Below are 27,199 nucleotides of genomic sequence, written 5' to 3' on the forward strand. Positions count from 1 at the left end.
GAAGTGAAATGCAGGGAATTCTGTTTTTTAAATGTTTAATACCTTATATTATGTAATTCAAATCCATCCAGATGTGTATGAATTCGTACCTGTAAATTTAATTGAATCTTGAACAAAGCCCTTACAATTATGTATTGTTCTATGGTGAATAAATCCATCTATCTAACATATTCATCTTCGCAAAATAAATTAGGAGTGATTTAAACACTTTTTTGTGCCTCAAATTAATTTGGAAGTTGAGTGTTCAGTTATACCTACTGAAAATGGATGAAAGATTGATTGTGTTTTTTTACTTCAGGGAAACATTACCTTACTTCATTAAGCACTGAAGAGGGTCACACTGTACCTGAAATTTGCACATTCACTGAACACCATTTTTGCCAATTTTTTCAAGATTTGTCTCTTCTTTAAATTCCTGTTATTTGCTTTCCTGTTCAAACTAATTCTTTGTTGACCTCCATCATTATCTTTGTTCAGAATCTCTTTTAACCATTGCTTTGCAACTAAGGACTCGTTTCTTAAGTTTGACATCACATTTTGATCATTCCAATCGAAATTGGAGTTCAATATGTGAATGTTTCTCATAAATCTGATACCAGATCATGTAATTATACCCTTGAAAATTTATGGAAAAATACTTTTACTATTGGTTTAGATTGATCCATATTACTTGGTGGATCACTCTCTCCCCATTGTGGTGACCAGTTGATGTAGAATTTCTTTTAGGGGATCCCCAAAGCAAAGCAAGCTAACGGAGAGCACATTTAGAGTCTTTCATCCAGTGCCTCTCATAGTTAAGTATGTGATGTTTCCACAAATAGTAAATGAAAATATGTGCAACTGACAGGTTAGTGTTTAACAGATTCATTTCACTACAAAAACGCACTTTTATTTTACCTCCAAAATTGATGAGATTAGTTGAAGCCAATTAATGTAAATTGTAAATGAATTTACCTACAGCCATGAAACAATGTTTACACAAATAGTAAATGAAAATATGAAATAATATCAATCAAATAATGTTCCGCAAGTCAGTAGAGCACGCACTTTACATTTGCACTAGTGTGCCTCCCAAGCTAAAATATGTGGCCGAATATTCTCCCTAGGATTTTCTCCCTTTGGAAGGTCCTCAAAATAGGCATCTGTATTGGCAATGACCTCCTTAATAGATATGAATCGTTTTCTGTGGAGGCATTTTCTTCATACTGGAAAAAAAACAAGTCAGAATGGGGTTCAAATCTTGTGAATGCCTGCAAGTTGTCATTATTTTAGCTTTTGATTCCATAGCTTTTGCTATTGAAACTACATAGGTGTGTAGTTAGTTGCATACTGTCCTAGTGGAAGAGAAAATTTTTCTTTGCCGAATTAGGATGATTTTTCTCTTGATTTGTTTGCTCAAACAGTGAAATAGTAACACATAATACTGTCCATTTATTAGTTTGTTCTTTTTTTCAAGGAATCAGTGTACATGTTTCAATGTGCAACCCATAAACCGTGGTCATCACTAATGGCTGTGGGTACCAATGCAAGTTAATCCATAGAATGTGAGTAATCACCCCACAAACCACTGCACTCATGAGGGTCGCTAGGGTAGTTTTTTGGGCAGTTCATCAAAACAAATTTGGTTTCGTTAAAACCTTGGGAGAATGCATAGTGTGAATTTGATCCACTGGCCGTCCCTAGTAAGGTAACATTTGTCAAAAAAGAGCCAGAGTATATATGCATAGGAACATATTTTATTATGTTGATTCTTGGTATGAGATTTGTTTTTCTGCATCTCATCACTCAGTAAACAGTGGTGCATATTTTTTCACTCAGAAGTCAAGTCAATTAATTTTTGCATTTTTTTATAATATTGTTTTCAAATTCAATTGGAGTCACAGAAAAGGACTTTCAATTTTTATCATTTACATTATAAAATCAATGGTACCCATACATGAAGTTGTGCAGTTATCCTATGTGCATCTGTAATGATTTATATTTACTAACATAATTAGGTCTTGGAGAAGACCAATGCCATGTAGTCGATGTGTAAGGAGGCAAAGGAAATAAAATACGATGTGCTTAATGGAATACTTTTACATCCAGAAATGTTCTCGGGGCATGTGGAGGCTGGAATGGAGAGAATTGGATAACATGTTTAATCAGGATGGATATGCCACAAGATATGATCCAAAGTTGTGACAATTTTTATTTTTGGTTCACATAGCCCAAGGAACCCTAAGGAAACTTTCCCCCTAAAAAACTTGATGGTATTCTTTAGATTTCATACATGACCCTCACCTTGTTCATGTAAATTATGATTCCAGATGAATAGAACTAAGCCTACTGCAAAGGAAACAGCAACATATAAATGCCATGCAAGATGTCTTTATCAAGCATAGGTACCTGAGGTTGATTAATACACATAACACCCCCTTCTCATCATACTATGACAGAAGAATATACATTAGGCGGCATGAATTAGAGCCAAAAACCAGCATGTTACATTAATCATAAAAATACGTTTATTTTTCTAACAGACACTGCGTACAGCATTGAGATTACATGACAGGTGTATAGGATACATCAACGGGATATAGATCACAACATTTCCAAATATCTCAGGCATCAAAGGCAACGTGAGTTTTACATAAATATTTATTTACATTATAATGCATGCAAATAGATTATTCATTAATAGCAAAATGAAATCCTTGTCTCATTTTTAAATCGTAAGGCACATTTCTAAACCATTGTGTGCACAACTGATGTTGATCCTTTAGCTACAAAAGACAGGTTTGATAACTTCACATATATATCTTTTCACCTTCTCATATTGTGAGAGTGATGATTATTTTTGATTTTTAAGTCACTCTTGATTTTTTTAGCATGTGTCACTGCATGATAGATAAGCACACAAGACACACTGAATATTCCCAGATATTTAAACAGAGGTCTGCAATATCTGTGAGAAGTTTGATCACACATCAGTCTTACCATTTGTTTCTGCACTAATAACACTTGATTTAATCAGGGTGATGGTCCCCAGATTACAATTTCATTAGAAGTTACAGAGTAAAACAAGCCATAATAAAACATTTTTAGGACACATACATAAACTTACAGTGCGTTTTGAAACTGATATATGGTAGTAAACTGAATGAATACCCCCACTTTCATGGTTTAATAAAAAAGGGTTACAATCAGGTATGCAGATTTTTATGTAAAATTTGGAACTGGGGCAAACAATAGAGATATTTGAGAATAATGAAGAATAACTCTCGTGAAGGCTTTGAACTTCTCACTTACTCAGATCTTGTTTAGCTGACTGTTGCATACATAACTACAAGTGACAACTGAGGCAATAGCTACATTTAGGAATCCATGAGGGTCACTCTGCTCCAGTCAATTGAAGGGGTAAGAGCATTGTGACTTGAAAACAAGAAAGAGACAAGAGAATTTAAAGAAGGAGATAAGTTATAATACTAGTGTTAGGCAAGAGAGTATTAAATATCAGAGGATAACAACCCGAGAAAAATTAAAAATTCTGCAAAACATCATTAATCAACAAGAGATATAGTGCAGCAACCCCTGCAGATAGAGAAACCATATCACCAGCTGACTATACTAATTTAGTTTGACAAAGAAATTCTGTTTGTACTACTAAATAAATTGCAAGGTCCACAAAGAATATATCATCAATATGATGTCAAGTATTCCATATTGGATCATGAATATCATTACTTCAAAGGCATCAGATAAAAAGGCCTTCATGATTTCATACAACTTGCGTAAGATGTAGAAGACTACGTTCCCGGTGTAAATTACCTGAAACAGAATGGGCAAGGATTAAAAAAAACTCACTGAGAATAACTATTCTGGATGTTTTGGTAGCCAGGTTTCGACCTGCATCTTTGGAAAATTTAGAAGGTAACCCCCAGGGAATACAGTGTAATATTCATGAGACTGACCCTCGGAAAGAACTGAACTATCATGATTTTTCACTAAAATAATGCCTCATTTTTCAAATAGCCTCCATCGTAAGAAACTTCAGGGAGCCCTGGTGTGAGTCAGTGTGAATCTAGTTTTCCATATCTGGGCAGTGAGTAATCCTTGTTAGAGACACACTAGGAGGCCAAATGGTTACATTTTGTAGTTGTCCCACTCCAGAAACAAAAATATGGCGCTGTTTATTGTACCAGTATGGGTGCAAGAGATGTTGCTATTATTGAGTTTATCCTTGGTGTGGAATTAATTTCCTCGAAAATTGCTCCAAAAAGCACACCGTTACATTATCGATAAAAAGACACCCTTCCAAAACATTCAGCAGATTTAAAACATCACTGGTTTCCACTTACGTCTTTCTTCTCCAGGTGTGTTCCTGAATCCGCAAGTTGTGCCCTTATGTAACCCTTGGTCACCGTATGGGAAGAATTGAAAATGGCTCTTGGCAATTTCATTCTTCCTAACGACTCCTTATCGTTGCCCATCGCATAATTCCCAGCTTCCCCGGTTTGTTCCGGGTTCTCTTTTCTGAACAGCAGGGAGTCCTTGGCCGGGTAAATGGTAACGTTACTCGCATCCAAGTTTTGAAACAGGATTATTACCATCATGCATGCAAGTATGCATTTCCTCAGTAAGTGCAGCGATATTATCATGGTTAATAAATGTCTACGTAGTTAAAGTTTGCAAAGCGAAAATACGTGATACGAGATTTCTGGGGCGCCACAAAAACTTTTACGTCTCCTTTGTAATTCGACCGATCACTTTGGCTGCCTAGAAGTTTTCGGGCCGGCACGGGGGGAGGGGAGGTTCAGCCCAGCGCGACTCTCCCTCGTCGCGGTCTCACACGCGAAGCAATGTTATACAATGTAATACATTGCTGCAGCATTCCACAGAAAGGCGCGAATGTATGTTGGCAGCCGTTAAATTTTTGACGTCATATAAATAGCGAAGCGTATTACCCTCTCGTTTTCCCAAATTTGTGTATTTAGATGTTTTACAGAAATCTCGTAAAATTTACAACACTATTGCGTATTTTTTTTTTTAAGTTTAACTACTTTGAAAGAACTTAACCTAAGAACAAGATAAGGCTCATGTATGAAATCTAAAGAATACCATTGAGTTTTTTAAGGGGAAAGTTTCATAACTTTATGTGGGAGGAAGGCCTCCTTCTCTTTGATGACTAAAACTTAGCATGCATCTTATGTATGTTTTTGCATACTTATATCTCTTTAGATAAACCTATTCCGTAAAATAATTACCTTCATTCCAGTTTTCTATGAGCCTTAATGGTTCTCATGAAACAGGGTTGCATTTTAGTTTAGTAGCTTTTTCTTCTCATAATAGCTTTTTCTCAGCATAATTTTTTTCCTGATTATGTTCCACATCAATAAATAACTGCACACCTGGCCTAACTGGCACACCTAGTTAGGAAGTACCTCCCAATGTCTTAAGAGATAATGTATGAGGTTCAATAGGAAAGTGAAAACTACCACTAATATGAATCAAAATTGCGTTTCCAGGGTTGGCCCACCCATAATAATTTGATTTCCGCTTTTTTTGAAGTTAAAGAATAACTTACATCATAGTATGATGAGAAGGGGGTGTTATGTGTATTAATCAACCTCAGGTACCTATGCTTGATAAAGACATCTTGCATGGCATTTATATGTTGCTGTTTCCTTTGCAGTAGGCTTAGTTCTATTCATCTGGAATCATAATTTACATGAACAAGGTGAGGGTCATGTATGAAATCTAAAGAATACCATCAAGTTTTTTAGGGGGAAAGTTTCCTTAGGGTTCCTTGGGCTATGTGAACCAAAAATAAAAATTGTCACAACTTTGGATCATATCTTGTGGCATATCCATCCTGATTAAACATGTTATCCAATTCTCTCCATTCCAGCCTCCACATGCCCCGAGAACATTTCTGGATGTAAAAGTATTCCATTAAGCACATCGTATTTTATTTCCTTTGCCTCCTTACACATCGACTACATGGCATTGGTCTTCTCCAAGACCTAATTATGTTAGTAAATATAAATCATTACAGATGCACATAGGATAACTGCACAACTTCATGTATGGGTACCATTGATTTTATAATGTAAATGATAAAAATTGAAAGTCCTTTTCTGTGACTCCAATTGAATTTGAAAACAATATTATAAAAAAATGCAAAAATTAATTGACTTGACTTCTGAGTGAAAAAATATGCACCACTGTTTACTGAGTGATGAGATGCAGAAAAACGAATCTCATACCAAGAATCAACATAATAAAATATGTTCCTATGCATATATACTCTGGCTCTTTTTTGACAAATGTTACCTTACTAGGGACGGCCAGTGGATCAAATTCACACTATGCATTCTCCCAAGGTTTTAACGAAACCAAATTTGTTTTGATGAACTGCCCAAAAAACTACCCTAGCATCCCTCATGAGTGCAGTGGTTTGTGGGGTGATTACTCACATTCCATGGATTAACTTGCATTGGTACCCACAGCCATTAGTGATGACCACGGTTTATGGGTTGCACATTGAAACATGTACACTGATTCCTTGAAAAAAAGAACAAACTAATAAATGGACAGTATTATGTGTTACTATTTCACTGTTTGAGCAAACAAATCAAGAGAAAAATCATCCTAATTCGGCAAAGAAAAATTTTCTCTTCCACTAGGACAGTATGCAACTAACTACACACCTATGTAGTTTCAATAGCAAAAGCTATGGAATCAAAAGCTAAAATAATGACAACTTGCAGGCATTCACAAGATTTGAACCCCATTCTGACTTGTTTTTTTTCCAGTATGAAGAAAATGCCTCCACAGAAAACGATTCATATCTATTAAGGAGGTCATTGCCAATACAGATGCCTATTTTGAGGACCTTCCAAAGGGAGAAAATCCTAGGGAGAATATTCGGCCACATATTTTAGCTTGGGAGGCACACTAGTGCAAATGTAAAGTGCGTGCTCTACTGACTTGCGGAACATTATTTGATTGATATTATTTCATATTTTCATTTACTATTTGTGTAAACATTGTTTCATGGCTGTAGGTAAATTCATTTACAATTTACATTAATTGGCTTCAACTAATCTCATCAATTTTGGAGGTAAAATAAAAGTGCGTTTTTGTAGTGAAATGAATCTGTTAAACACTAACCTGTCAGTTGCACATATTTTCATTTACTATTTGTGGAAACATCACATACTTAACTATGAGAGGCACTGGATGAAAGACTCTAAATGTGCTCTCCGTTAGCTTGCTTTGCTTTGGGGATCCCCTAAAAGAAATTCTACATCAACTGGTCACCACAATGGGGAGAGAGTGATCCACCAAGTAATATGGATCAATCTAAACCAATAGTAAAAGTATTTTTCCATAAATTTTCAAGGGTATAATTACATGATCTGGTATCAGATTTATGAGAAACATTCACATATTGAACTCCAATTTCGATTGGAATGATCAAAATGTGATGTCAAACTTAAGAAACGAGTCCTTAGTTGCAAAGCAATGGTTAAAAGAGATTCTGAACAAAGATAATGATGGAGGTCAACAAAGAATTAGTTTGAACAGGAAAGCAAATAACAGGAATTTAAAGAAGAGACAAATCTTGAAAAAATTGGCAAAAATGGTGTTCAGTGAATGTGCAAATTTCAGGTACAGTGTGACCCTCTTCAGTGCTTAATGAAGTAAGGTAATGTTTCCCTGAAGTAAAAAAACACAATCAATCTTTCATCCATTTTCAGTAGGTATAACTGAACACTCAACTTCCAAATTAATTTGAGGCACAAAAAAGTGTTTAAATCACTCCTAATTTATTTTGCGAAGATGAATATGTTAGATAGATGGATTTATTCACCATAGAACAATACATAATTGTAAGGGCTTTGTTCAAGATTCAATTAAATTTACAGGTACGAATTCATACACATCTGGATGGATTTGAATTACATAATATAAGGTATTAAACATTTAAAAAACAGAATTCCCTGCATTTCACTTCCTTGATAGAGCTAGGTGATTATAATTGGGCGGAGTACAGATCTGAACTGGAGGGTGGTTTGATTACAGTTGATACTTTTGAGGAAATGTTTTGTGTTGAAAGTAATCTGGTGTGTTTCCACCCCCTATCAAGCACCCTAGCAGTGGCTTGCAGGGTAGCATACTTTATATGCATGCATGTTGCTTCTAGTAACCTTCAGCTTTGCCCAAGCAATGTGATTTTTAGACATCATGCCACCTGTGAATCAACAGGTTGTACAGAGCAATGAACTGCCTTCACTCGACACATTTTCCATGCAATATTTTTTTTAGTTTTAGGAGAGCTCCACACTTACCAATCAAAACAGCATTCAGGCTGGCTAATGTGTTGTGAATTATGTTTGGACATAAACCATAAGCTTCAACAGGTGTGTTAACATACTTGTGATGATGCTATGTGTAAAAAGTCAGCGTTAAGTGGGGCTAGTTCCTTTTCACCTTATCGCCTGTGCTTTCCCGAGAAGATCTACTTCACGAAAATTTACATCTCACCAAAGATGAGGGATGCTAGAGGAATCACCAATGATCAAGTCCTGCTCCTCCTGTCCAGCCGAGGACTCTACCCACCAGACTACCTGGCCTCATTGTTATAGATGTCACTAAATAATTTAATGATGGAGTATGCACAGTTTCATATCTCCAATAAATTTTGAAACCTTGTTTTCAATTCACTCCAGCCTTGCACCACATTTATTGACTTTGTATAGTGAACACCGTAGAGAATTACCCTGGAGCTGTGCTATCCATATTCTCCTCACAATATTAGTGCTCTGCTTTCTTATAGTCCTCTTCCTTACATACAATACTAACATAATTAGGTCTTGGAGAAGACTAATGCCATGTAGTCGATGTGTAAGGAGGCAAAGGAAATAAAATACGATATGCTTGATGGAATACTTTTACATCCAGAAATGTTCTCGTGGCATGTGGAGGCTGGGAAGGAGAGAATTGGATAACATGTTTACTCAGGATGGATATGCCCCAAGATATGATCCAAAGTTGTGATAATTTTATTTTTGGTTCACATAGGCAGAGATGATTCTGACTCCTTACTTTAGGCATATGAAAATGGATATATGTATTATTGATCTACCATAGTTGGTTTTTCTTGATGCATGCATGCACCTCCATTATTGGGTGAGTGCTTAATGATGTAAGGTAATGTTTCCCTGAAGTAATGAAAAACACAATCAATCTTTCTTCCATTTTAATTAGGTACAACTAGTTTTGATGCATTAACGCCAATGTTGATGCATTAACGTGCAAACCTAGAACTTCTAGTCATGAGATGTCACTAATGGTATTAGACTAAAATGCCACACTAATGCACATTGAAATTTCAACACCCTGACAATTTCATGAAAGCATGACTTGTTGTCAGTACAGCTAAACTGGTGGGTATATTTTGAAGCGCCATAAAACAAAATTTAGGTTTTTTAAATCCAATGAAGGTGCAACCCCAAGAGACATAACTTAAGAGTCCAAGCATGTTATAAAAATTTTGTTTTTCGAGACTACAAATACATTAGGAAAATGGCATTTAATACAAAACAATTTTGCTATTAGTGAAAATGTTATATAGTGCCTACATGTCCCCTTGGAAGAACTTTTTATATTGCTCCAAGAAGTCCTTGGTTCTTTTTTTGCATAGATATCATAGTAACATCACTGTGACTTCTTTGTATTCAATGTTTGTCACTCTTTTGAAAATACCCATTGAAGGAAGCATGGAGTAGAGCATTTAACTGTGCAGGTTATATGTAGGAAATATGTAGAGGAACATGCAGGTAATACTCAACTAAAGTTTAAAAAATGTTAAAAACATTTTTTCCTCATTAAGGGTGCATTCAAAATATGTAGACTTATAAACAATTCCCATGTTATGACTTCATTTTCTAGTTAATATTTCATTTTAATTTAATGCACCCTGGTTACTGAAAAAATCACAATTGGCAATTTGATACGACTAATTTTTCGCCTTTGCAACTGCTGACCTGCAATGGTTCCATTGAATGCCTACCTTATTCATCATAATTGAACACAACTTGTTAAAACAGTGGTGCAGTATGTAGTGAAATACTCCTCTGAAAAGGCATAGAGAGATGATCTGAGAGTCCCTAATATATTTTTAATATAAACAATGGATGCTTTATGTCAATGTATGGTGGGGTTATAGCGTTGGAATATTCCCAATTAGTTACTTCTTTAATTGAGAATTGGTATGCTAGAAAAGTATCAAATATGGTTACACTAATTCTAATTTTCCTGGGTGGATGAAATACAGTCATTACATGGTTTCTATCGACAATTTTCATGACAAAAACCTTAAATTGCCGAATATGTTTCGTCGGTAATTAAGTTTATAATTTTTATTTTGTCCTACACTTAATGCTTGATCAAATATACCGCCCCGTATTAAATCTGCTCTATTTTGTTTTTTAGTTAAAATATCGCTCCTAGATGTCGTAAACCAACCGTTAACATTCGTGTGAGGATGTCTTCATTTCACTTGTTAAGTGTTCGATGACTTTATTGGTGTGGTTTTGAAATCCAATCCCTAGTTTATAAACTAAAAGAAGATCTGCTGGAGAACCGGGCAATGATCTAACTTTTAGCATTTGGTGAGTAGGCATCTCTTAGTTTTTAGAAGTGGAGCGTTCCGTCAAAATTTGATCTTTCACCCTTAGGAATTATGTATCCTATTAAAAAGGGTATGTATAATTTTGGTTTAGTGGTTATCTCAAGCGTGTATATTACCTCCGCGCGACACATTCAATCCGAAAATGAATCATCCCAAATTCATTTATACTCCAGGAAGATTTAATTGTAGTATTATAGTTGTTCCGGTGATATTCCCGTCTCTATGGCTTAAACCTTCAATGCGCAACTTAGTAAGAGACAGTTGCATTTTGTCTGGTATTTGAAGTTATTTTTGCAAATATTTTCAATAATAAGTGCTTGGACTGAATAAGTGCAGCCAATGATCCTATGCGGGCGAATGTTGTGAGTTCTTCGTTTGAACTTTTGGAATGAATAAGTAATCTCTGTCGGAATGCCTTGCAGATATATTGTATTTTATGCTACTTATCTTGCAGTGCAATACCCTCTGCCAAAAGTATTAATTAGGTAGACATCCACGAAAGAAAAATCATTTATTATTGCTGCTAAAACCAATTTATAATTATCTAAGTGTCAAAAAAAATCAAATTATAATTCATTTGAAGACCTGAACCAACCATTACTGATCGAACCCATTTTCGTGTGGAATACCGTGGGTATTAGTTATTTGCGATAAACACGATTACCAGTCCTTGGGACTCATGTTTAGATTATTGTGGTGGCTGGACATGGATGTATGATGACTCTGTCGTAAGATGCGGTTTTATATCAGAGTATATGAAAATGATTAATTAATAATTGAGTTTATATCAGATGCATGTAGTTAGCAAGAATCCATACTCATTTTAAAAAGTCTTGTAAATAATCGTCACTACCCATCTGAAACCTTGAATCAATTGACAATCTCCATTGTACATTTCACCTTTTTTCGTTAGCTTCGAAGTAAGTGTACTAAATGCTTGTTGCATATTGAATGAAGGAACAATTGCATGTGATGTGAAAGTATTATCAAATATATCTATTTGAAATTATGCATGCATGAATCGGTGAAACTCACGTTTTTTTGTGATTTTTTTATCAAAGTTAATTTAGTCAAAAGATGTTGAGAATTCTTAGATGAAATCAACGCATCATTGACAGCTGAAACCCAAAAACGGTATTTTTCATAGTTTTTGAATAATTAAAATAGGATTTTCCCAATGAGAAGTGGTGATGGTACACTGAATTAGTAAACTATGCATGTTTTCATATTAAATGTATTTTCAAAATATATTTCCCGTGAAAATATTGACAGTATACTAATGGATAAAATAGTATACTCTTGGACAATAATCTTAAATGGCCTACTGTGATTATCAATATGAACAGAGTTGAGTTTAGGTCATTGATTTAGATAGTGGTGAATTTAAATATATATTGATCAGCAATGAGTCTTTCAAAAGTAACACTGATATGAATTCATTTTTTTTATTATGGGAAGAGGCAACCCCAGCCGTACTCCACTATACTACTAGAGTACGGCTTTGGTTGACTCCTCCTATAGTATTCATACGGCCGTAGTTACCGTTCGCTTCATACATAGACATTTTTTTGCACGCGCATTTTGAAAATGTTTAAATTACTTAAATATTTTTTCTGCATTTTGTGTGTGTGTCCGTATAAAATCATCTTGGTTCTCTTCCTAATTTTCATAATAATCTTAGTGGTATTTAATTCTTTCAGAGATCATAGTTAAAGAGCAGGCCATACATGAATGATATGATAAAGATGGCAGTATAATATTTATAAACCCTATGTGAATATATATTTACACATTTTATAGTAACCACTATGGAAACCTTTCTCTAACAAGTATGATTTCAACCGTTTTGTAAAGACTATCACCGGGGGCTGATTAAATGACTGTATGCAGTTTGTCAAAGATAGTCGAGGCAGCATTATGTGTGCTACCTAGGCAAATAGTCAGCCTGTAATCATTAATGTGGATGTTATTGTTCTGGCGGGTATTACGCGGGTACACACAAGTCATTGTCTAATTGGAATGTAGTATGACTTAATTTGGCAGGAAGTATGATCTGCATACAATTTTACTTGGCTGGTGGGTAGGTAAGTCGTCTATAGATAAAATTGGTTCCAATATAGACCCTGTGGGATGCTGAAAGGTACTCTCATGGTCTCAGATTTATATCATAACTTTGCTATGGCTATTGTAAGTGTATTTCACAATTTGATATCTTTCAGCAAGAAATTTTACAATCCAATGAGAGATATTTTTTATAAGCCTAACAGCAAGTTGTGGTTATCGCTTGCGAAAGCCCTTTTTAGATCTTGGCAAATAGAAGTAAAATTAATCAACATTTAAGGCTTGACATATGTGAAGTCTGAAATTGTCCTGAAGCTGGCAGGCTGAGTGCAATTAGCAGTTCCAACATCATGATTGGTTGTGAGAGGAGTCCTTTCAAAGTATGGCTGTAACAACTGCTATTTTTGTTATGCTTGGGAAACAGACTTAAGAGAATTATATCTGAGAGAGGACATGCTGTCACATCAGTGACCGCTCTAAGCACTGGAAGTGGGCTCTACTGCACGAGAACCTCAATAATTTTTGTTCGCTGTATTTCTCTTGATTAGTGATCTCATTACAGCAATGACATCGCTCATGCTTTATTTCTTACCCGTTTCAAATTATTATTTGATTCTTTGTACTTCTTTTTGCCTAACTTTGTGTTTTTACATCTACATAATGCCCCGCAAGTCGCCGCAAGGGCGTGTGGCGGGGGTGTTAGGTCACCACCCGTAAAAAGGGACAATACCACATGCAAAGACATGGAAAATTACACCTTTAGCAGCTCACACACTCATGCAAAAAAAAACCTACATCCAATACTCATTCAAACAAATATACCTTAAACCAACAAACAACTGCACCCAGCATGCAGCACTAAAGCCATCCAACAAGCAAGAATGCGGCAATCCACCACCACGTGAACATGCAACACAAAACACTGTCCTCCCCGAGGAGACAGTGAAAGACAGGGAATGCGACCCAATGTTGCTGGTAATGGGCAGATCCCCCCGCGGATAGGGACGAGGGATTGAAGGGGGGACTTAAAAACAGATGAACAGAACACTAATGAGGTCATTCGGAGAGAATGGGTTATTATAACAAAACACATGAAGTTAGTGAAAGAGCATGCCATTGAGTAGAACTAATTATTTCCGGCACGCTGAGGGTGGCAAGTGGAATTTTTGCTATCTATAACCCTGCAGTTGCTATCCCGTATTGTCCGTGGGAAGGAGTCTTTGAGCCTGCTAGTTCTGGCATCTATTTCCCGAATTTTATATGCATGCTCCAAGCGGCCAATGTATGTAGGAGTGCGAATAATTTGCGATACCTCGGTGCTGAAACATGCGGATCTGAATTTATTTAGTAATTTCAATCTGGCATTGAATTGTCTCTCTTCTAATGATTCCCACCCCAAATCCATCAGCATTTCGGTGACGCTTTTCGTTTTATCGTAAAATTTTTTAACAAAACGGGCTGCCCGGCGTTGAACCTTCTCAATTTCCCGAATGAGGCCTTTTTCACTCGGATCGCATACGCTACATGCGCACATGCATATTTAAATTCATCCATTTTCTTTTCCTATCTATCTTTCTAACCATCTCATCCGTGATCCATGGTTTCCTTGTCCTTTTCCCATTACAGGTTTCAATAGTTTCTTTTGCGGTTTTCGTTATCCCTTTCTTGATATATCCCCTTTTTTCCTCCATAGTACTGAGCTCTTATCCCTCATTCATGATTTTCTATACAGCCTGCTGATGCACCTTTTCTTTTCAATCAAATTAATGCTTCTTTATTCCAATTTCTAAACCACCGCCCATACCTTGTCTTTTTGTAACGGACACTACGCTTCATGACTGCTAAACTGTGGTCAGAGTCCGAATCCGTTCCCGGGAAACTGGGCGATTGATCTCACTGTTCCTAAATCTGTACCTAACCATAATATAATCTGATAACCTTTTGAGTAATCTGGCATTTTTCATGTATACCTGCGCCTTTTGTGGTGTCTAAACCAAGTGTTGGTCATAACTAACCCGTCTCCTACGGAATTAAATTGCTTTCTCCCCATGGTCATTTTTCGCACACAAACCGTAGTTTGTGCCGTAGCTCCATCATAAAGGTCTTGGGAATAATAATTGAGGTTTTTTCCCGTTCCATTCCTCAATAGTATTTTTAACATGACACCAACACTCTGCTTCCCCACTGGGGTCAGATGCCATTGCAGCCGCCTCACTGAGAAACATTCGCTGCGTGGACTAACTTTGGTCTGGATCCTAATCTTCGAACTATCTGGTATGGGTGGCTCTACTAGAAGCAATTATCATTGCTCCATCCAGCACAGCTCTAGAGGTCATCGGAACGCGCAAATCCTTCCCCCACGTCAAGGTTGTAGTCCATCAGAGGGGCTGATATACATTATATAAATATATATGATCAATCAAAGTTTTATATATACTTGTGCGTTGCCGAAGAATGTTCGGTTTCGAAGATATATATGTGTGTATGTATAAGTTCAATATGTATAAGTATACGTTCATGTCTTTGGGCACCTGCAGCGATTTTTCGGGTACCAGCTCTTCCTGGGAAACCATAACCGGCACAGGGAAAGGAACTGGCCCCCCTACCCTGATGTGTGAATTTCACACGCCGTCGGGCGTGTGAAATCTACCAAATCGACCTTTGGGTCTAGTACTGTGTTTATGGTTTTATATATATTTATATTTCATTACGTTGACTTCAAATCAGTTTTGTTGATTTTTCATTCAATACTGCAACTCAATTCATCGAAAATACCATGGTTAGCAAATTTTTTGTATTTCAGCACCTATTGGAAATTCATTTCAGGAAATGAATTTTTTAGTTCTCTATAAGGGTGTGGTAGCCAATGCGATAGAGCGTTCGCCCATTAATCTCAGTGTCCTACTTCAAGTTCGGGTGCAGCCGCTTGTCATCCTGACTTGAATCCGGATAGCACAGCTTCGCCAAAGCTTTGTGATTCGTCTGGTATCCGATCTCCCCGAGAAACTCCTCTGCGAAATGCCCTCCCAACCCCGCCGGCCTGTGGGTCATCGCACACACGTGGGCCTCGGCACGAGACCCCTCCCGACACCTGTTGTGGCCTGCTTGTAAGCCTTCCTCATCCGACAGTCGTTTTATTTGTGTGAAATTAACGCTCGTGCGACGACGGGGAGGGCGTGTGGGATTCGGGCGTCGTCGTGGGCGTCGAAGTTGACCTTCGCCCATGCGCCCCCGCGGGCACAGCGGTGTTGCCGTGGATGTTGGGTGGAGTAGATGGTAGATGGAGGGAGACGAAGGTAGGTCGCCCGGGAAAAAAGGTGACAAAAACTCGTCATGAAGGCGCATACATCGCCCGATTTAGGGTGGACGCCATCTTGAAGGGTGTCCAAATTCGTTAGGCAGCGAGAGCGCAACTTGAGGCACCTAATTTGAGAAATTGAGATAAATTGTGCGTCTGCCGCATGGATGTAGTTTAATTCTTGTAATAACTTTATCTTATCAAGTTATTGGAGACAGATATTTGAAATGTGGATGTAAGAACACATTTATTTGTTTGGTGCTTCATATCATGACTAAGTACATCGTATTTTTCTTCTTGTTTGTATCTTTGCCTCGTATGTGTGATTGTTAAATCTTATTTTGGTACATAAATATTACGGAAATTAATGTTCAAGCGTAATATTGTGTTTTGGAAAGTGTAAGTATTTAGTAATGCCATTGGTAAAAATATAGCTGTCTACATGGATCCAACTGGGTAATCATAGGTCGATCGCCAAACCTTTGCAAAAGGTGTCACCGTTTCACGCCGTAAACCCGCAAAATAATAAAACCGACAAACATGAATAAGCACCGACGCAGGCTAATTGTAGGATAAATATTTAATTTATACTAAGCGTAACTTAAAAGCACGAAGCCTTAGCCAGAAAAGTATGCATAAATAGAGATTAACTAAAAAGACAAAGCATAGTTTAAAACAATTACTGACTGGGATTAATGACCGAAAAATTACCCTTGAGTTAAATACCATGTGATAAAAAACTATAATCCATACAAATAAATATAGTCCGGTTAGAAACAATGGATACGAGACTAGTACCAGGAAATGGGAAAATTTAATAAAAACTGCCGAATGAATTGTAAAGTGAACTCAGGATTACGAAAGAACCATTGCGTGGTTTTGCAACTACAGCTCAAGATATCTCAAATATTAAAATATTCGGACATGATGTGTTTATTCCTTATTCTGATCCACATATATGCCAGTACTACCAGGGTGTCCAAACTCAAGTTTCCTTTCCATAAGTGGTGGTATACAGGGAAATAAGGAGCAAACTAGATCGCGAGCTACTCCCTAGAGACTTAGACAATATTTCAGAATGGTGCAATAAATGGGGATTAACACTTAATATAGATAAATGCGCAGTTTTGAAATTTTGGAACAAAGGAAGCCACGAACAGGATATAAACTACAAAATAGAGGGTTCAGTACTGACTACGGCCGATCAAGTTAAATATTTGGGGGTTGTTCTAACACCACGCCCTTCATGGGGAGCACATTTGAGGACAATATGCGGATCAGCTTTAAAGAAACTTGGCTTCATAAAACGGGTGGTGGGGAAATGTAATGAAAAAGTGAGAGAGAGGTGTTATTTTGCTCTAGTTAGACCTCATTTGGAATATGCCGCAAGTATTTAGGATCCTTGGGAGAAAATTTGGCAAAAAGATTTAGATAAAGTCCAGAGAAAATCCGCTAGATTCGTTAAAAATTGTTATGATAAGAACACAAGTGTGACAGGTCTCTTAGGGGATTTAGGCTGGGAACCACTTAAAGTGCGGAGAGAAAAAGCGAGGCTTAGACTTTTAGAAAGGTTCAGAACAAACGAGTTTAACTATGACACTGAAGGAATTATAATGGCCCCACACTACTTAGGCAGATCATAACACAAATATAAAATAAGGGAGATAGATTCCTGTACAGATAGATACAAATACTCATTATTTCCCCGAACAATCAGAAATCATAATAGTAAGAAACCGAAGACACTTTAGAAATATTAAAAGCATTGAATTTACAAGTCGGAGCAAAGTTAAACACTGCAAAGCTGTTATGTATACTTTCAGGTGCATGTGTATGTAAGATGTAGTTTTAGTGTTTGCATGTGTGGGGTGTAAGTGTTTTTGCATGAATGCATGCCATGTTTTCTTTGTGGATGTATGAATTTGTGGTTCTTGTATGCGGTTTTTTTTCTTTTCTAAATTACGGGTGGTGTCCTAACACCCCCCGCCACACGCCCTTGCGGCGGCTTGCGGGGTATTAAGTAGATGTAGATGCAAGGCGCCTAACATTTAGGCACCTAAAAGCATGCTCCCTGATGCCGAAAGAGTTAGGACGCAGCTATAGTCTCCAAGTCTCCACCGTCCAAGGTTTTACGCCCGCGTCAAATTGAACTTCCGGAGTATTCCTCGGGCGTATGTGGTTATGGGCGATAAGCGGCTGCACGGTTGCCGTCAGACCAAACATTTCGTCGTGCGAGAATGGTGTAAACAGAATTTCTCTGCCCTGCCCCCCCCCGCCCCTCTCGAAATGCGCGGGATCCCTTTCACTTCTATGTACAGTTCGCTTCTCTGTTCGAGTTGAAATTCGCGGGCATCCCTTTACGGGAGCGTGCTTGCTGGCCTTGGCAGCTGGCGAAGTTGCCTCACAACCCGCCCTCTGAATATTCTCCGCGAATCGAAACGTAAGCATCTACAGGGATCGTCTTGTGAATCTTGCCTTGCGGGACGCCACGGTGGCGAGTGAGAGGCCATCAACCGCTGAGGAAATTGGTGAACTGATCATATAACTTGGAAGGCGTGCTAGTTAAGTTTTCGAGTGTTATGATTCTTTGCACCCATTTTTTCCTGCTACCGTGATTGCGTATTGTGCTTTGGAAAGGAATTCCTTATTTCATTTGGTACAAAAGCCTTATTACCAATGAATAAGAAATACTTAGTTTTTCCACACAAACTTTATTTTTACGACCGGGTTTCGACGAGGATCGTCATCATCAGGTAATTATTTCAGAAATATACACACATATATATACCCTTGCAATGCTGAACATATGAGGTGAAGGAGTAAGGGACAGAGTTATTGGTCAGAATGGCTAGGGGGGGGAGGGATTACGGGGTGTAAACTCCCTCCCCCCCCCTAGCCATACTGACCAATAACTCTGTCCCTTACTCCTTCACCTCATATGTTCAGCATTGCAAGGGTATATATATGTGTGTATATTTCTGAAATAATTACCTGATGATGACGATCCTCGTCGAAACCCGGTCGTAAAAATAAAGTTTGTGTGGAAAAACTAAGTATTTCTTATTCATTATGAATCGTTTCCACAAAGTGACGGCGGATACTATACAGCCTTATTACCCTTAAATTCTCATGGTGGTCTCGCTTGCCATTCTAACCTGGAGGCGTTATTTCCATGGCTCATGTAATGAAAATCGTAAGATTTACGTTCATCATATTTTCGTGTGAAAATTAGCTCTCAAAAGTCCATGGCGACTGCCGACACGGTCACTTTTCTGTCGCATTTTTTCCGGCGAATCCTTGTTTTCGATTTCTTACGACTTATGGTGTGCTGCCTTCATCAGGCGACAACATTTTACTATTTGGTTGAGTCACTTTTTTAGCATACCATATTTTATTGCAAATGTATTTCTTAAGCGAATCAGTCCGTGGTGTTATGCAATGCCAATGCTGAAAAGCACTTGAAAAATCAATTTGATAGAACCCAAGTAATTACCTGGGGAATCGCAGTGACCACCAAAGTAATCAACCCGGAAGTTGGGTTAATTTTCAAGTGAATTTCACATGTTATTAAAATCTAAATACTATTTAATTTTTTTAAGATAATTTTCATTTGTGCGTATACACATAAGAATATGTTATTGGTTTTGAGTATTCAATGAAAAATTGACAAAATGTATTGAAAATTTTACGGAAGTCATTGAGTTAAATTTAACCTTACAGATTCTCAAGGAAAATACATTTATTAACACGGAGTGATCATATATTTCACGAAATCACTAATTGTTTTAACTCTCGAAGAAAAATCCGTAGCAGGGCATTGATTTGCTCGGTACTTAGTGTTTTTGTTTTTGTACTCTGATACTCCGGGAATCCATTGTATTTCCCTATTTTAATGAAGTAATTCTTTTGTAAAAAATCTAAAAAACTTGGAAGTATCACGCAATTATTTGTTTCCCTCGTAAATTATCACAGTTATTATAAAACTGTGTAGCCTAAACTTCCGAAATGTTAAATATTGATTGGGGAAGACAATTCCGTGTCTCGAGATATGAGATTAACGTAACCATTCCGTGTCAAACCCGTCCTGGGTTTGACACTTGAGTAAATCTCGTGATAAGTCGTACAGCGTGTGATATGGTACCATTTTTTGGCGAGATGGGGTGAAACACCTGTACCGCCTGCAGTTTCCCAAGAGTGTCGGGCACCCGAGAAGCTTGGATGCCTGACACTCTTGAAGCTTGCTCCGAGGCATCTCTCGGAATCGAACCTGGGACCCTCCGTTCAGCACTTGAACGATCTGCCTCTGGGCTAACGTTGCACTCCTGTATCAAAGACCAATCGAAAGCCCTCCCCCCCAATAAAAATAACTCCGTAGCGAACCAATTGATTTAATATTAACAGTTTTCATCCATATTTCTGACAGACGCAGCGCGGTCCGATGTGCGTTCGGATTATACCACTAATGCAATTCTTCCCTCTACCCGCCCCTCCTCTCTTCAGCGTGGCACGCGCCTGTCTATAGACGAGAATCCATGGCTTTTTGTATAAAACAAGTCCTACAAGTCCGCATTAGAATGACTGAACCGATGGAGTTTGCTTTCCCATTTTTATGTTATTCATTGACGTGCTTGTGTTCCGCTGGTATTATTTTTCGCAAATTGGCAGTAATAACGAGAGGATGAATTTGCACACTGTGAAATCACGGGAAAAGTGCCATAGTTCAGAGCCGATTTGCGTGTGCGTGAACTTGAAGGCGCTTGGCGAAATGGAAATTGATATGTCAGAAAATAATTCCTCTATCGAGTTTATTTGATCTTTAAAAGTACGATATGCTGAATTCTTTCTACCTCCTTTGACATTCTCAGTATATCCAAAAGTGCCCAGCAGTACCCAATTTTTCCGGACACTGAAATGCAACGGTATTTTCAGTGTATGGCCTAATTCAAACTACATTAATAGTTTGGCAAAAATGTGTTTCAAGTTGTTCAGTGTTACAGCTGATACCTTCTAGTGCTATAGTAGAAATTAATATCGATTCTGGAAATAGGTGTCGCAAAATCGCAATTGTAGATCTTCGATGCGATTATTTATGAGAGTCTCTTAACCAACAGTAAGGGAACATGCACAGCGCACCCAAAATATTTTATATCCACAAGCCCCGTTGTTTCTCCTAAAAGAATCAGAATAGCACTGGCCTAGGAGTGCGATCAAACTTAGTGCAAAGGTATGAATCGCGAAGTTGCACTCACAACTCATAGGAAATGATCCAGTGCCACCCCAATTTGGCATGTGGGGAAATGGTGACAACATTTGACAGATATCTATAATATTGAGCAGACGCAAAAGGATTCCATTTTCTCTCGCATCAATTATGACCTCGGTAGGAAGAGGGGTAAACTCCCAGGAAGTAAAATAGATTTCCTAATCACAGAATATTTCCTCTCTGCTAGTACCCTCAAACCCCCTGCCATACGCCTATATGGCGGGCTCTTGAAAGTAGTATTCTCGATCTACGCGATATCTCACGAGCCCTAACGAGGCCATGTCGGAGGAGTCGTTGGTACACCATCTATGAACATGGTAGAAGATATCCGGCAGGGAAATATTCTATTTTTGTGATGGTGTTTTGCTCCCTTTGTGTTACCGCAGTAATCAAGCCGAAGATTGGTTTGATAGGTGAGGGTATAGGTCAGATATTACATTACTATTCCCCACGGCGTTTGAACATCACGCAGCGAGCTTCCTCTCGCTGGACGGGCCGCGGTTTCCCAGGAAGATCATTAAACCTATAAATCACACGACTTGAAGGAAACCGAGGGTGCCCAGAGGCATATCCAGGAACCGAACCCGGTCCCTCCGGTCAGTATCCCAACAGTCTGCGTACAGTAACCTACCACGCCACACGTGTTGCGTACTTTGCATCCTGTCTCGCAATTATTGTTGTGCTCGTAAAATATGCGTGGGGAAACGTGAATGTTCGAATCCATGAGTTCGATAATCTCTTATTTGTGATCTCTTGCGGTTCGATCTATCGACTCAGCGTGGGGTTTGAATTGTTGCATGGGCGTCTCGATTAAAGTCGATTGAAATGAAACGAACGTCCGTGCCATCGATTGTCGAGAGACTTCCACGCGCTCCCATCTCTCAGGTTGTGCGACGACTGCGTTGTGAGCGATGCTCGGTGTCCTAAGGCGGGGATGTTGTTCACCAAGCGAGCGGCTTTCCTCTGCATTTTCTTCCGACCTCGAGTCGGTGATTTCAAAGGTGGAAGAAGTGTCATCGTGTGTGTGGCTGTGTACACCGGGCGGGAAACGGTTTGGAGTGTTAGCTAGTCGGTGGGAAACATTTCCGACGTCTACGTGCAGTGCCCACGTCTCACCCCCTCAATCGTCGGGCCGCCCCTTCGGCCCGCCGGGTTGGTAAGGGGGGATGGAGGGGGGAGGTGTGGCGCTCTTGTCATCGTACTTGCCGGGAAAAGCGCCGTTTTCGCTGCATTCGGGGGGGGGGGGGTTGCGGTTCGCACGAGATGAATCACCGTGGGTCGCCATCTTGGCCGCCAGGAGGACGTGAACTGGGAGGACAAGGGGTTCTTTTCACGGGTAGGATCTCTGGATTGGAAGAGCAGAGGCGCTGGCAGGGGCCGTGACCACGGAATATGCACTTCATAGCCCTCCGCCCCGGGATGAGGGTGATGTCATGGATTTTTATCGTCGCGTCGTGCTTTTCCTCGATTGGGAGCGAGAGAGAGACTTCAAACCATCCGATGGTTTCGGGCCTCGCGGCGGCAGAGGGAATGGGGAAATTTGAAGGTTCCCCGGGTCACCCCCGGGCATTTCGGGAGGGAAGTTTCGTGAGCACCCCGGGGTGGGATGAAGTGTAGAAGGGGCTGGGTGCCGCGGTCGTATTGCGAGCTGGCACTCGGGTCGGCCGCCCAGGACCGCGCTTAGACTTCGTCCAAGGAGGAGTCGGCCCCCTGTCGGTGCAGCCATCGATTTGGACTTTAATGTGCTCGTTCAGTTGTCAGCATACTACGGCCAGTGCAGTCTGTTGTTAGAGACTACTTACTGTATTGCGATCCTCTCAGCGATTGCATTTCACGATGTTTCTATGCTAGGTGGGTGTTCAAAATGACAGAAAATGCGTGAAAATGAAGCGGCTCGGGAGTTTGGTGAGATAGCTGTTGAGAAGGATTTGGAGTTGGAGGAACCAATTTTGTCGGTACTCTAATCAATAAATTGTATTTTTCCGTTTGATGCCGTACGTAATTTTATGATGATCTTAAAATATTTCTTTATCTAGATCCACTGAAATCTCTTTTCACGAATTTTCAAAAACTAAGCGTTTTGTTGTCTATCGAGAGCGATCAGATTTGTGAAATTGCAATTGAGGGACCTCGGTATTGTATTTAGAGTGGTAGGCGGTATTATTTTAGCGGCGTAGTTTAAGATCGTAATTGGATGCTCTGAAGCAGTACGCGCTCACCGATATCTCCGTATTCACATTCCCTCTTTGGCGTCGATGTTCGCGATCGCTGGTCGGAGAGCGCGTGAGGGTGTAGGCATGCCCAGAGCACAAACCCCGCCATACTGCCGCCCTTTTCCTTAATTAACCACATCAATCACGCTCAAAACCTGAGCAATATGTTTGTTGTATCATTAGGGTGACCAAATACAGCGTGAACGTCTGAGCAATAAATAATGCAGGGCGCCCACGGAGTCGATATGCATCGTCTCGGATTGGGGCAGGTCGGAACGGGGTGGACCCATCACGCCACGCGATCCCAATGCCGTGTCGAAAGTAATGCCCAGTGGATGAATGAGTGATCTTTGTCGTCGAGTTTTGAATCTTTAGAGTCGAGTGTCAAGCAGACACTCGACTCTGCATTTAGCCGACCGTCAAGACCTTCGGGACGAGTTTAGCGCAGCTCTTTCGCGTCGCCAAATTTTCAGTGATAATTGTATGCACTTTCGTATTATCAATACCAATACGATCAGCGACCTTGCGCACGCTTAACTGACGGTCTGAATTCAGCGCTTCACGCACGCGTTGCACGCTGTCGGTCGCTTCTTGGCTTCGACTGCCGGTCAGCGCGGGTCTGGTGCTCCACACACTCTCGCCCATTATTTGAAAAGCTTGTGCCTCTTGAAAACTTCAGAATGTAGCATGATTTCATTCTCGAGCATTTAGCAAATGATACCCAACGTCTCTGCACCCAAAGTGCAGCAGTCTCAGTGCAAAGTCAGTTTCACTAGTCAAAAAAATTTGATGACGTACCGCTGTTCAATCTTTCGCTACATTATACGCTGCACCGAGTCATTCGACTAAAAACGATCTAGCCTGAGCGAACACTCGCAGGCGATTGGCGCTCGGTGCGTGTTAAAGGTCGGACCCCCCATCACCGACCTTGCCCGGTGCTAGCGCGCAGCGACGTAGTCACGTATGGAAAAAATTGTTACCGATACATTGTAAGTAAACATTGTAAGTTCATTTTCGGCTTCATCGTCTTTGTACTGAAGAAAGCACACCACCATTGATGGTAACTTTTGTATTTAAATGGTATCGCAAAATGAAATCAGGAAAACAGTTGTAAATATTTTGAGAGATTGTAAAATTATTAAATAATTTTGAATCGACAATTTAATTATTGTGATGAGATAGAAAGCGCATTAAGGGAGATGAAATCAATGAAGGCCATGGGGTTAGACAACATTCCTGCGGAACCACTGAAAGGCTTAGGAAAATGTGGTAGGAAGACACAACATGCCCTGATTCGTAGCATCTATGAGAAAGGAATCTGGTCGGAAGAAATTGTGTGATAAGTGTTTGTTCCTGTTCCAAAAAAGATAAAGGCTACATAATATGAGAGCTATAGAACAGTAAATCTGGTTTCACACGCAGTTAAAGTTGTTCTCAGGATCATAAACAAAAGGATGCAGAGTAAGGCAAATGATTACTTATGGGGTGACCATATCAGATTTACGAAGGGGAGAGGCACGCGTGATGCAGTTGCAGTAATGAGATTATAATCCAGAGGAATAAAGAATACAATCAGGACGTATTTTCCTGTTTCTTAGTTTTCGAGAAGGCGTTTGATAGAGTTAATTGGCAAAAACTAATGGGTATATTGCAGAAAACAGAAATACTTTGGAGGGACAGGAGGCTTATCCGCAACATGTACATGTCTCAGACCACTCAGGTGCGAGTAGGGACGGATAGCCCAGATGGGCATGTCACGGGTACGGCACGGCTGTCAATTATCATCGCTGCTGTTTAACGTATGTCTGGGGCAAATGATTAAAATAGCACGAGAAGAATCAAAGATAAGAATGGAAGTCGGGGCAAATCCGTAAAATCAGTTAGGTTTGCTGATGACCAAGCTCTGGCTTTTCAGTCAGCCAAGGGGTTGCAAGCATTGCTGAGTGCATTGGAAATTCTGTGCGGCAGATTTGGGGATGAGAGTGAAGTTAATAATACAAAGGTTATGCTCTTTCCCAGAGAGAGAAAGGATAAGCCTAACACTAAAATAGGAGGGCAGAAACTAGAGCAGGGGGAGCAGTTTACGTATCTCGGAAGTGTTTTGGATCAAGATGGTCGAGCTGGAAGGGACTTAAGAAGAAGAATTGCCCTGGGTAAAGAGGCCTTCACGAGGAGGAGGGAGCTGATGACAGGGAAGTTGAGTAAGGATATTAAGAAAACACTCGTAAAAAGTTCGATATAAAGCGTAGCTATGTACGACGCGGATACGTGGTCATTGAAGGAGGAGGATAGACTTAGACTGGAGGCTTTTGAAATGTGGGCATGGAGAAGAATGGAGAAGGTGAAATGGACAGAGAATAAAACAAATGAGCAAGTACTGGGTATGGTGGGCGAAGAGAGGGGCGTGTTGGGAGAAATCCTATGCAGGCAGGAAATGTGGATGAAGGGGGTATTGGGGGGACCGGCAGTGGTATCTTGAAGACTTTAATAGAGGTGAGAATGTTCGGAATACGAGGAAGAGGCAGAAATAAAAGGTTAGGGATATTGGACGGGATGAAGGGAGGGAGGAAGCATTCGGAGATGAGGGACTTGGTTGTAGTGTGGGATGTTAGGTGGTGTCTTGTTATGAGTAATAACAGAATATTTATTTGGTAGTTGTATCCATCGAAAACCTACCTTAACTGGTGGATTTTTTGATAATAATTATATATATATATATGCACACACACACACACATATGCATATATATATGTATATATATATACATATATGTGTATATATACATATATATATATATATATATATATATATATATATATATATATATTCATATATACAGAAACATATATAAGGAAAAGGGATAGGAACACGTATAAAGGACGAACACAATAGAGGTGGGGAAGGCGGAATCGAACGGATCACAAGAGTAAAAATATTTCCTCAACCGGGACTCGAACACCGGATCTTTCCACTTGCCGGGCGGATGCTCTTAACCACTTGAGCTATCGAGGATATGTAATTTATCCTGAGATCCGTGGGTCTTATATGTCCTCAAGCGCCCCGATTCTTTAGCCAAGAGATGGCGTCAGCATCCGCCCGGCAAGTGGAAAGATCCGGTGTTCGAGTCCCGGTTGAGGAAATATTTTTACTCTTGTGATCCGTTCGATTCCGCCTTCCCCACCTCTATTGTGTTCGTCCTTTATACGTGTTCCTATCCCTTTTCCTTATATATGTTTCTGTATATATGAGTATTTATTCGCCGTTTGGCGGGATTTCGTGTTTGAATGTGTATTTGGCCAATGTGGCTCATCTCTTTCTTCTGGCTATGCGTGCCACGAAACGCACTGTTCTTTTCCTGTATGATGTTGTATGAATTCTAACCACTGTCCTTTCCTCTTGTGTATTGTCTATTTCTCCTTTGGTGGGTGAAACAGCCCCCTGACGCCATCTCTTGGCTGAAAGAATCGGGGCGCTTGGCGACATATTAGACCCACGGATCTCAGGGTAAATTGACTATCCTCGATAGCTCAAGTGGTTAAGAGCATCCGCCCGGCAAGTGGAAAGATCCGGTGTTCGAGTCCCGGTTGAGGAAATATTTTTACTCTTGTGATCCGTTCGATTCCGCCTTCCCCACCTCTATTGTGTTCGTCCTTTATATGTGTTCCTATCCCTTTTCCTTATAT

At 39.6% G+C, this 27,199-nt stretch overlaps 1 protein-coding gene across 1 annotated transcript in view; it reads left to right on the top strand.

Moving 5' to 3' along the window:
- The first annotated feature begins 10,542 nt into the window (after window positions 1–10,542).
- Window positions 10,543–27,199, top strand: part of PH4alphaEFB (prolyl 4-hydroxylase subunit alpha-1) — a 96,206-nt gene continuing 79,549 nt past the window's right edge. The window contains exon 1 of the mRNA XM_071582584.1: window positions 10,543–10,661. The gene's annotated coding sequence lies outside the window, so the exon portion shown is untranslated. The remainder of the gene's footprint in view (window positions 10,662–27,199) is intronic.

The sequence above is a fragment of the Hetaerina americana genome, unplaced genomic scaffold, assembly GCF_022747635.1.
Source record: "Hetaerina americana unplaced genomic scaffold, ioHetAmer1.1.p SCAF_12, whole genome shotgun sequence".
Taxonomy (NCBI): Eukaryota; Metazoa; Arthropoda; class Insecta; order Odonata; family Calopterygidae; genus Hetaerina; species Hetaerina americana.